Raw genomic sequence first — 9,894 nt, 5'->3', positions numbered from 1 at the left:
GAGGCGGAGCTTGCAGTGAGCTGAGATCCGGCCACTGCACTCCAGCTTGGGCGACAGAGCGAGACTCCGTCTCAAAAAAAAAAAAAAAAAAAGTAAAAATAAAAGCAGCCACTATAACCATGCCCAATGAAGTAAAGGTGAACATTCTTGTAACGAATGGAAAACAGTTCTTGGCAGAGGATATAAACTGAAAAAATAAAAATTTCACAGCTGAAAACAGAACTGTGACATAACTAAAAATGTGTTACCTGTCAGTATGCTGATAAAATTATTTTATGATAAATTCCATTTTCAAAACACTTAGTGTTTGTGGAAGAACACTATATTAATTTAGCCAGCAACTCATTGAAGATAAGGAGTGAGGAGAAAATACAAATGAAATACAATGCTGAATTAAGAGAATTGCTGTAGATTAGACTTCAGTTTGGGACAGATAAACTTGCAATGACATTTTAGGCATTGACTAGAGATGTCAAACCTGAAGTTTTGTGTAGATGTATTGTATTCTTGGTTTCTTGGATGACAATATAAAAGCAAGGGTCATTGGTATATAGTGATATTTAGAGTCCTTGGATTTTAGGAAATCACATAGCATGAAAATACAGATAGGTTTTGGGACATTAATAAGATGGCAGAATAGATCTTTCCAGCACTTGTTTCCCCACAGAAACATCAATTTGAACAACTATCCCTGTGTAAAAATATCTTCATAAGAGCCCAGGAAAACAGGTGAGAGATTATAATAACTGGATGTAGCACAGAAATAAGAAAAGACACATAGAAAAGAGTAGGAAGGAAAGTGTTACATTACTCACCTTACTTCTCTGAATCATCACATCATAAAGAGAGATATTCCCTTCCTGGGGGAAGGGAAAGAAAAGGAGCATGAGACGTTGCCTTGGATCTCAACATCAGCTCCATTCCAGTAAAATCTAGTACTGAGAAGGCCCCAATGGCCCCAAGTTTCAGGCAAGTACCTATAGGCTGAGGCTTCATCAGTAGGCTGGATCCCATAACTTCAGGCTCCAGGCTTGCCTGACAGACATGGTCTCTGGGCCTGCTCCACTGCCAGGCTGTATCCAGTGGTGCTGGGTCAGTCCCAGGAACAGTCCAGAATGCACAGATTCTGACTCTATGCTCATCTTTATGCTGCCTCCAGGACCAGGGCAGCCTTTTTGGCTCTGGACTATAGACCACCTCCAGCACCAAGATGGCTCACAAGGCCCCAGGCTTCAGACCCACATAATTATTTAGGCCAGCTTCTCTAACTGTAGTCATCAGGCCAGCACACATTGACTTAGCCTCCAGGCTGGCCCCTGTACATAGACTCCAGGCCCACCCAGCACCAGGTCACCCCTGTGACCCCAGAATCCATGCCCAACACAGGTTTCAGACAAGATCAGAGACAGACAGGTCCACACAGCCCTGGGCTTCAGTACTGCACAAGTGCCAAGTTAGTGTCTCTGGACTAATGCAACAGACTGGAATCCATGAACATCGTCTCCAGACCTCCCCAGTACCAGGCCTATCCTTGCAGTCCCATAATCCAGGCTAGTCCCTGCAGCCCCATACTTAAGCAGACCTAAGGTTTAGGCCTTGTTAAGCAGACCCAAGGTTCAAGGTCATCTTCATAGACCCCAGCACTGGGCCACTCCTCATACACCTAGGCTCCATAATTGCCCCTGTGGAACCAGGTTTCAGGCCAACCTTTACAGAGCTAGTTTTCAGGATAGCACAACACACCCAGCTTCTGGGCTTGCTTCTGTGGGCCTAAGCTCTAAGCTAATTCACAAAGCACCAAGCTCCGGGCTAGCCCACATGGCACCAGGTGCGAAGGTAGCACTATTGATATCAGGCTTCAGACTGGCTCTTACAGACACGGGTCCAACACCTACCCCAGTGCCAGAGTAGCCTCAGGCTCCAGTTAAGTTCCAAGAGATCCAGACACCAATGGACACAGGTCCAGACAAGGTCCGGCAGACCCAGGGTTCAGGCCTACTGCAGTAGACCCCAGTCCCAGACTGGCTCTCAAAAACTGAGGCTCTAGGTCCACCCCTGTAGACTCAGGCTTCAGGCCACCCCTTTGGACCCAGGACACAGGCCCACTCTCATAAAGAGACTCTATGCTAACCCTCAGTGCTATGCTAGTTCCCGTGAACACAGGCTCCTGGTCCACCCCAGCAACTGGCTAGCCACTGCACACTGAAGGGCAAAGCCCATTCCCATGGACCAAATAAAAATGCCTACCCAAGTGAATCCAGGATCCAGGCTGAATCCCATAGACTCAAGCATCAGGCTGCCTACTTGCTAACCAAGGCACCATGCCAGCCTGCCCAAAATCCCAAGTAGCAAGCCCACCTGTAAACCATGCCAGATAGGCTTCCCAGATCTCTGGATTGGCTGACTGGTAAAGGGCTTTCCCAAACAAAGCCAATCTGCAAATACTGGAATAAATCCCTACATCTTTCAGTGTGCAAATACCCTTGTATTGTCATAAGGATCAAGGACAATTAGGGAAGCATAACATCACAAAAGGAACAAAATAAAGTACCAGTAACTGACCCTAAAGAAATGTAGATGTATTAAATGCCCGACAAAATGTTGAAAATACTTGTTTTACAGAAACTCAAAAAACTTTAAGAAAATATATAGAAAAATAATAAAATCAAGAAAACAATAATATAACACAATAAGAAACTTTTAACAGAGAAATTAAAATTGTAGTCAGACCTTCATATTCATGAGTTCCACATCCATGACTTTAACCAACTGTGGAACAAAATATTTAAAAAAAGAGATGGTTGCATCTGTACCAAACATTTACAGACTTTTTCCTTGTCAATATTTCCTAAACAATACAGTATAATAACTTTTTACATATCATTTACATTTTATTAGCTATTATATGTAATCTAGAGATGATCTAAAGTATATGGGAAGATGTGCATAGATTATATGCAAATACTATGCCCTTTCATGTAAGAGATTTGAACATTCACAGAACTTGCTGCACTCCAAAAGAACTGCTTGAATTTAGTTCTAATTTTTTTTTTTTTTTTTGAGAGGGAGTCTCGCTCTGTCGCCCAGGCTGGAGTGCAGTGGCCGGATCTCAGCTCACTGCAAGCTCCGCCTCCCGGGTTCACGCCATTCTCCTGCCTCAGCCTCCCGAGTAGCTGGGACTACAGGCGCCCGCCACCTCGCCCAGCTAGTTTTTTGTATTTTTTAGTAGAGACGGGGTTTCACCGTGTTAGCCAGGATGGTCTTGATCTCCTGACCTCGTGATCCGCCCGTCTCGGCCTCCCAAAGTGCTGGGATTACAGGCTTGAGCCACCGCACCCGGCCTAGTTCTAATTTATATAAGCAGAAATCTGGAGAACAAGCATGGGAATGAATATTGAGTTTGTGGGATAGTGGTGGAGGGAACATAAAGTTGGCTCAGGCTGAATTTAATGATTTAGGCCCACTAAGCAGAAGTTCTCCATTTAATGCCACAGTATGGGGAGATAAAAAAGGTTCTAATAGTTTATTTGCTTGGTTAGCTGCAATATGGATCAAAAGATGGCCCACTGTGAGTGAGCTGGAAATGCCTGATATTTCTTGGTTTAATATAGAGGAAGGAATCCAAAGGCTTAGGGAGATTGATATGGTGTAATGGATTAGTCACTTTAGACCTACTCATCTCAGCTAGGAGTGTCCAGAAGACACATCTTTTACCAATGTTTTGCAAAATAAATATGTGAGGGCAGAACCTGCATCCTTGAAGAGCTCTGTGATTGATCCTCTCTGTATGCCAGATTTTACAGTGGGAACCACAATCACTCAACTATAAAATTTAAAGGCAATGGGAATAATTGGATCCCAAGGTGGCAGGGGACAAGTGGTGGCACTCAACTGTCAAATGCAAGGTGGGCATAATTACCTTAATGGACAACAGTGGCAAAGCAACAATCAGAATAATCTGAGTCGTGTAGAGTTCTGGCATTGGCTAATTAATCATGGTGTTCCTAGAAATGAAATTGATAGGAAGCCTACTTCATTCTTACTTAATTTATATAAGCAGAAAACTTCCAGGTCAAGTGGACAAAAAACAAATTTGAATTACAAAAACAGAGAATCGTGGCCCCTCAATCAATTTTCAGTCTTGAACGAGTTTACAGACCCAAAACCCCTTGAATGAAGGGGAGGCCAGGTCCCTTTGAGGAGGGATCCCACTATACTACCAACGATTTGTGCTGTTAATCTTTCTCTCGTCCTTCCTGAAAGAGACCTCTGGCCTTTTACCAGGGTAACTATACATTGAGGAATGGGAAATGATCAGACATTTTCGGGACTACTGGACGTTGGCTTTCAGCTGATATTGATTCCATGGGACTCAAAACGTCACTGTGGTCCTCCAGTTGAAGTAAGCTCTTATGGAGTTCAAGTAATTAAAAAGTTTTAGCTCAGGTCTGACTTATAGTGGGTCCAATGTGTCCCCAGACTTATCCTATGATCATTTCTCCAGTGCCACAATGCATAGTTGGCAAAGACATACTTAGCAACTGGCAGAATCCCGATATTGGCTCCCTGACTGGTAGGGTGAGGTCTATTATGGTGGGAAAGACCAAATGGAAGCCATTAGAGCTGCCTCTATGTAGAAAAAAATAGTAAATCAAAAAAATCCCAAGCATTAAAAAATTAAAAATACTTAGCCATTAATTTAACCAAGGAAGTGAAAGACACATATACAGAAAACTAAAAAACTGAGATTAGTGCCACCATTAAGGACTTGGAAGATGCAGGGATGGTGATTCCCACCACATCCTCATTCAACTTTCCCTTTGACCTGTGCAGAAGACAGATGGTTCTTAGAGTATGATAGTGGATTATCGTAAACTTAACCAAGTGGTGACTCCAATTACAGCTGCTGTACTAGATGTGGTTTCGCTGCTTGAGCAAATTAACACATCTCTTGGTACCTGATATGCAGCCATTGATTTGGCAAATGTCTTTCTCCATTTTTGTCCATAAGGTGCACCAGAAGCAATTTGCCTTCAGCTGGCAAGGTCAGTAATACACCTTTACTGCTGTACCTCAGGGGTATATCAACTCTCTCTGGCTTTGGGTCTTGATCTTGTTCAGAGAGACCTTGATCAATTTTCCCTTCCATAATATATTACACTGTTCCATTACATTGATGACATTATGCTGATTGGATCCAGTGAGCAACAAGTAGCAAACACACTGGACTTACTGGTAAGACATTTGCGTGCCAGAGAATGGAAAATAAATCCGACTAAAATTCAAGGACCGTGTACCTCAGTAAAATTTCTAGGGGACTGGTGGTGCAGAGCCTGATGAGATATTCCATCTAAGGTGAAGATAAGTTGCTGCATTTTGCCCCTCATACGACCAAGAAAGGGGCACAAGGCCTAGTGGTCCTATTTGAATTTTGGAGGCAACACATTCCTCATTTGGGTATGTTACTCCAGCCCATTTAATGAGTGACATAAGGCTCTCAGTTTTGAGTGGGGTCCAGAACAGGAGAAGGCTCTGCAACAGGTCCAGGCTGCTGTGCAAGTTGCTCTGCAACTTGGACCATATGACTCAGCAGATCCGATGGTGTTTGAGGTGTCAGTGGCAGATAGAGATGCTGTTTGGAGCCTCTGGCAGGTCCCCATAGGTGAATCACAGCAGAGCCCTCTAGGATTTTGGAGCAAAGCCCTGCCATCTTCTGCAGATAACTACTCTCCTTTTGAAAGACAACTCTTGGGCTGTTACTGGGCTTTGGTAGGAAATGAATGTTTGACTATGGGTCATCAAGTCACCATGCAACCTAAACTGCCTATCATGAACTGGGTGCTTTCTGACCCATACAACCATAAAGTGGGCCATGCACAGCAGCATGCCATCATCAAATGGAAGTGGTATATAAGTGATTGGGCTCCAGCAGGTCCTGAAGGCACAAGTTCTATGAGAAAGTGGCTCTAATGCCCATGGTCTCCACTCCTGTTACCCTGCCTTTTCTCCCCTAGCCTAGCCTGCACTGATGGACTCACCGGGAGTTCCCTATGATCAATTACCAAAGGAAGAGAAGACTAGGGCCTGGATTATAGATGGCTCTCCACGATACGCAGGCACCACTTAAAAGTGGACTACTGTAGCACTACAGCCCCTTTCCAGGACATCCCTGAAGGACAGTGGCAGAGGGAAATCTTCCCAGTGGGCAGAACTTCAAGCAGTGCACCTCCTTGTGCATTTTGCTTGGAAGAAGAAAAGGTCAGATGTGCGACAATATACCGATCACACAACTGTAGCTTTTAGTTTGGCTGTAAAGTCAGGGACTTGGAAGAAGCATCACTGGAAAATTGGTGACAAAGGAATTTGGGGAAGAGGTATGCGAATGGACCTCTCTGGGTGGTAAAAAATTGTGAACTGCTTGAGTGAGTGCTCACCAAAGGTTGAACTCAACAGAGGAGGATTTTAATAATCAAGTGGAAAGGATGACTCATTCTGTGGACACAACTCAGGCTCTTCCTCCATTCACCCTTATCGTTGCCCAATGGACTCATGAACAAAGTGGCCATAGTTGAAGGGACAGATATTACACATGGGCTCTGCAACATGGACTTCCACTTGCTAAGGCTGACCTGGCTACAGCCACTGTTGGATGCCCAATTTGCCAGCAGCAGAGACCAACACTGAGCCCTCGATATGGCACCATTCCTTAGGGTGATCAGCCAGCTACTTGGTGGCAGATTGATTATATTGGACCTTTTCCATCATGGAAAGGGAAGAGGTTTGTCCTAACTGGAATAGATACTTACTCCAGATATGGGTTTGCCTATCCTGCATGCAGTGCTTCTTCCAAGACTACCATCCATGGATTCACAGAATGACTTATCCACTGTCATGGTATTCCACATAGCATTATTTCTGACCAAGTCACTCACTTAATGGCTAAAGAAATGAAGCAGTAAGCTCATGCTCATGCTCATGGATTTCACAGGTTTTACCATGTTCCCCATCATCCTAAAGCAGCTGGATTGATAGAATGGTGGAATGATCTTTTAAGTCACTATTACAATGCCAAGCAATTGACAATACTTTGCAGGACTGGGGAAAAGTTCTCCAGAAGGCTGCACATGCTCTGAATCAGCTTCCAATATATGGTACTGTTCCTCCCATAGACAAGATTTACAGGTCCAGGAATCAAGGAGTGGAAGTGGAAATGACACGACTCACCATATCCTCTAGTGACCTACTAACTAAAATTTTGCTTCCTGTTCTCATGACATTACATTCTGCTGGCTGAGAGGTGTTAGTTTCAGAAGGAGTAACACTGCCACCAGGATACATGACAACGATTCCATTAAATTAGAAGTTAAGATTGCCACCTGGACACATTGGGCTCCTCCTAAGTCAATAGGCTAAGAAGGAAGTTACAGTATTGGCTGGGGTGATTGACCCAGAAGATTAAGATAAAGTCATTCTACTACTTCACAATGGAGGTAACAGAAGAGTATGCGTGGAATACAGGAGATTCCTTAGGTCGTCTGTTAGTATTATTATGCCATGTGATTAAGGTCAATGGGAAACTATAAAAGCCCAATCCAGGCAGGACTACAAATGGCCCAGAAACTTCGGAAATGAAGGTTTGGGTCAACCTACCAGTTAAAAAAGAATGATCTGCTGAGGTGCTTGCTGAAGGCAAAGAGAATACAGAATGGATAGTAGAAGGTATCATCAAACTATCTTTGACCATGAGACCAGTTGAAGAAGTGAGAAATATAATTGTCATGAGTATTTCCTCCTTATTTTGTTAGTAACAAGTTTGCACATGTATACACTTGTACTAAGAAAATATCTTCATTTTATTCTTTAAAAAAAATAATTCAAGAAAACAATCCCATTTCCAAAGACTAAAAAAAAATTAATAATAAATTAATTATCAATATATTTAACCAATATATTGGTGAAAGACCAATATACTGAAAACTATGAAACACTGATGAAAAAAATGAAGAATACACAACTAAATTGAGAGATATCCTATGTTAATGGATTGAAATAATTAATATTGTCAAAATGCCATTACTACCCACAGAAATCTGTGGATTCAATGCAATTCCTATCAAAATTCTAATGAAATTTTTTTTCCCAAATAGAAAAGAATTTTAAAATTTGTATGGAACCACATAAAACCTTGTATAGTCAATACAACCTTAAGCAAAAATAGTAAAGCTGAAAATATTACACTACCTGACTTCAAAATATACTATACAATGATAGGAATTGAAACAGCATCATATTGGCACTAAAACAGACACATAGATCAATGGAACAAAATAGAAAATCCAAAAATAAATCCATATAATTAAGGTTTATTGATTTTCAACTAAAGTTGCAAGAACATGGGATAGGGAAATGTTAGTCTCTTAAAAAAATGGTATTGGGAAAGCTGGATATTTACATAAAGAAGAATAAACTTAGGGTCTTATATCAAACTATATACAAAAATCAAATATAATAGATTAAAGACTTAAATATAAGACCTGAAAATGTAAAGCTACTAGAAGAAAACTTAGAGAAGAAGGCTCATGCATTGGTCTGGACAATAATTTCTTTGACCTCACTCCAACAGCACAGATGACAAAAGCAAAAGTAGACAAATATGATTACAACAAACTAAAAAGACTTCTGAGTATCAAAGGAAACAGTAAAGAGACAACCTATAAAATGGGAAAAAATATTTATAAACTATACATCTTATAAAGGGTTAGTACCTAAGAATTTATAAGAAACTCAACTTTGCATTGGGAGTTATACCTGATATAAATGATGAATTGATGGGTGCTGACGAGTTGTTGGGTGCAGCACACCAACATGGCACAAGTATACATATGTAACAAACCTGCACGCTATGCACATGTACCCTAGAACTTAAAGTATAATAAAAAAAAAAAAGAAAAAAAGAAAATTAGACTTATTTTCAAACAAAAAAAAAAAAAAAAAAAAAGAAAGAAAGAAACTCAACTCAATAGCAAGAAAACAAACTACCCAATTAAAAAAATGAGCAAAGTGCCTGAAAAGACATGTCTCAAAATAGGCATACAAATGGCCAACAGTTGTATTTTTAAAAATGCTCAAACTCTAATTATTGTGTAAATGCAAATTAAAACCACAGTGTGATATCACCTCCCACCTTTTGGAATAGCTATAATGAAAAAGACGAAAAATACGTGTTGGTGAGAATGTGGAGAAAAGAGAGCCTTTGCTCACTGTTGATGGGAATGTAAATTAGTAGAGCTATTAGGGAAAACAGTACAGATATTTCTCAAAATTTAAACATAGAACTACTGTATGGTCCCATAATTCCACTATGGGGTATACTTTCAAAACAAATGAAATCAATATCTTGAAGAGATATCTGCCCTACCATGTTCATTGCAGCATTATTCACAATAGTCAAGATGTGGAATAAACCTAAGTGTCCATCAACAGATGAATGGATAAAGAAAATACATATACACGATGGAATACTATTTAGCCTTTAAAATGAGGAAACCTTGTCATTTGCGACAACAGGGATGAATCTGTAGGACTTAAAATTTATGTTAAAAGAAAGAAGCTATGCACAGAAAGACAGACACTTCACAATGTTACTTATATGCGGAATCTAAAAAAGTTAGTCACAGAAGCAGAAAGTATTAGGGTGGTTTTCAGGTGTTGGTGAGTAGAGACTTGGGAAGATATTTGTCAAATAATACAAAATTTAAGTTAGAAGGAATACATTCTAAAGATCTACAATACAACATGGTGACTATAGCATATATATATTTTCATATGTGTATATATATTTTCTTATGTGTATATATATTTTCATATGTGTATATATTAATTGTGTATATATAT

Source organism: Piliocolobus tephrosceles, chromosome 12 (assembly GCF_002776525.5).
Source record: "Piliocolobus tephrosceles isolate RC106 chromosome 12, ASM277652v3, whole genome shotgun sequence".
NCBI classification, from domain to species: domain Eukaryota; kingdom Metazoa; phylum Chordata; class Mammalia; order Primates; family Cercopithecidae; genus Piliocolobus; species Piliocolobus tephrosceles.
This window is presented reverse-complemented; position numbering follows the sequence as displayed.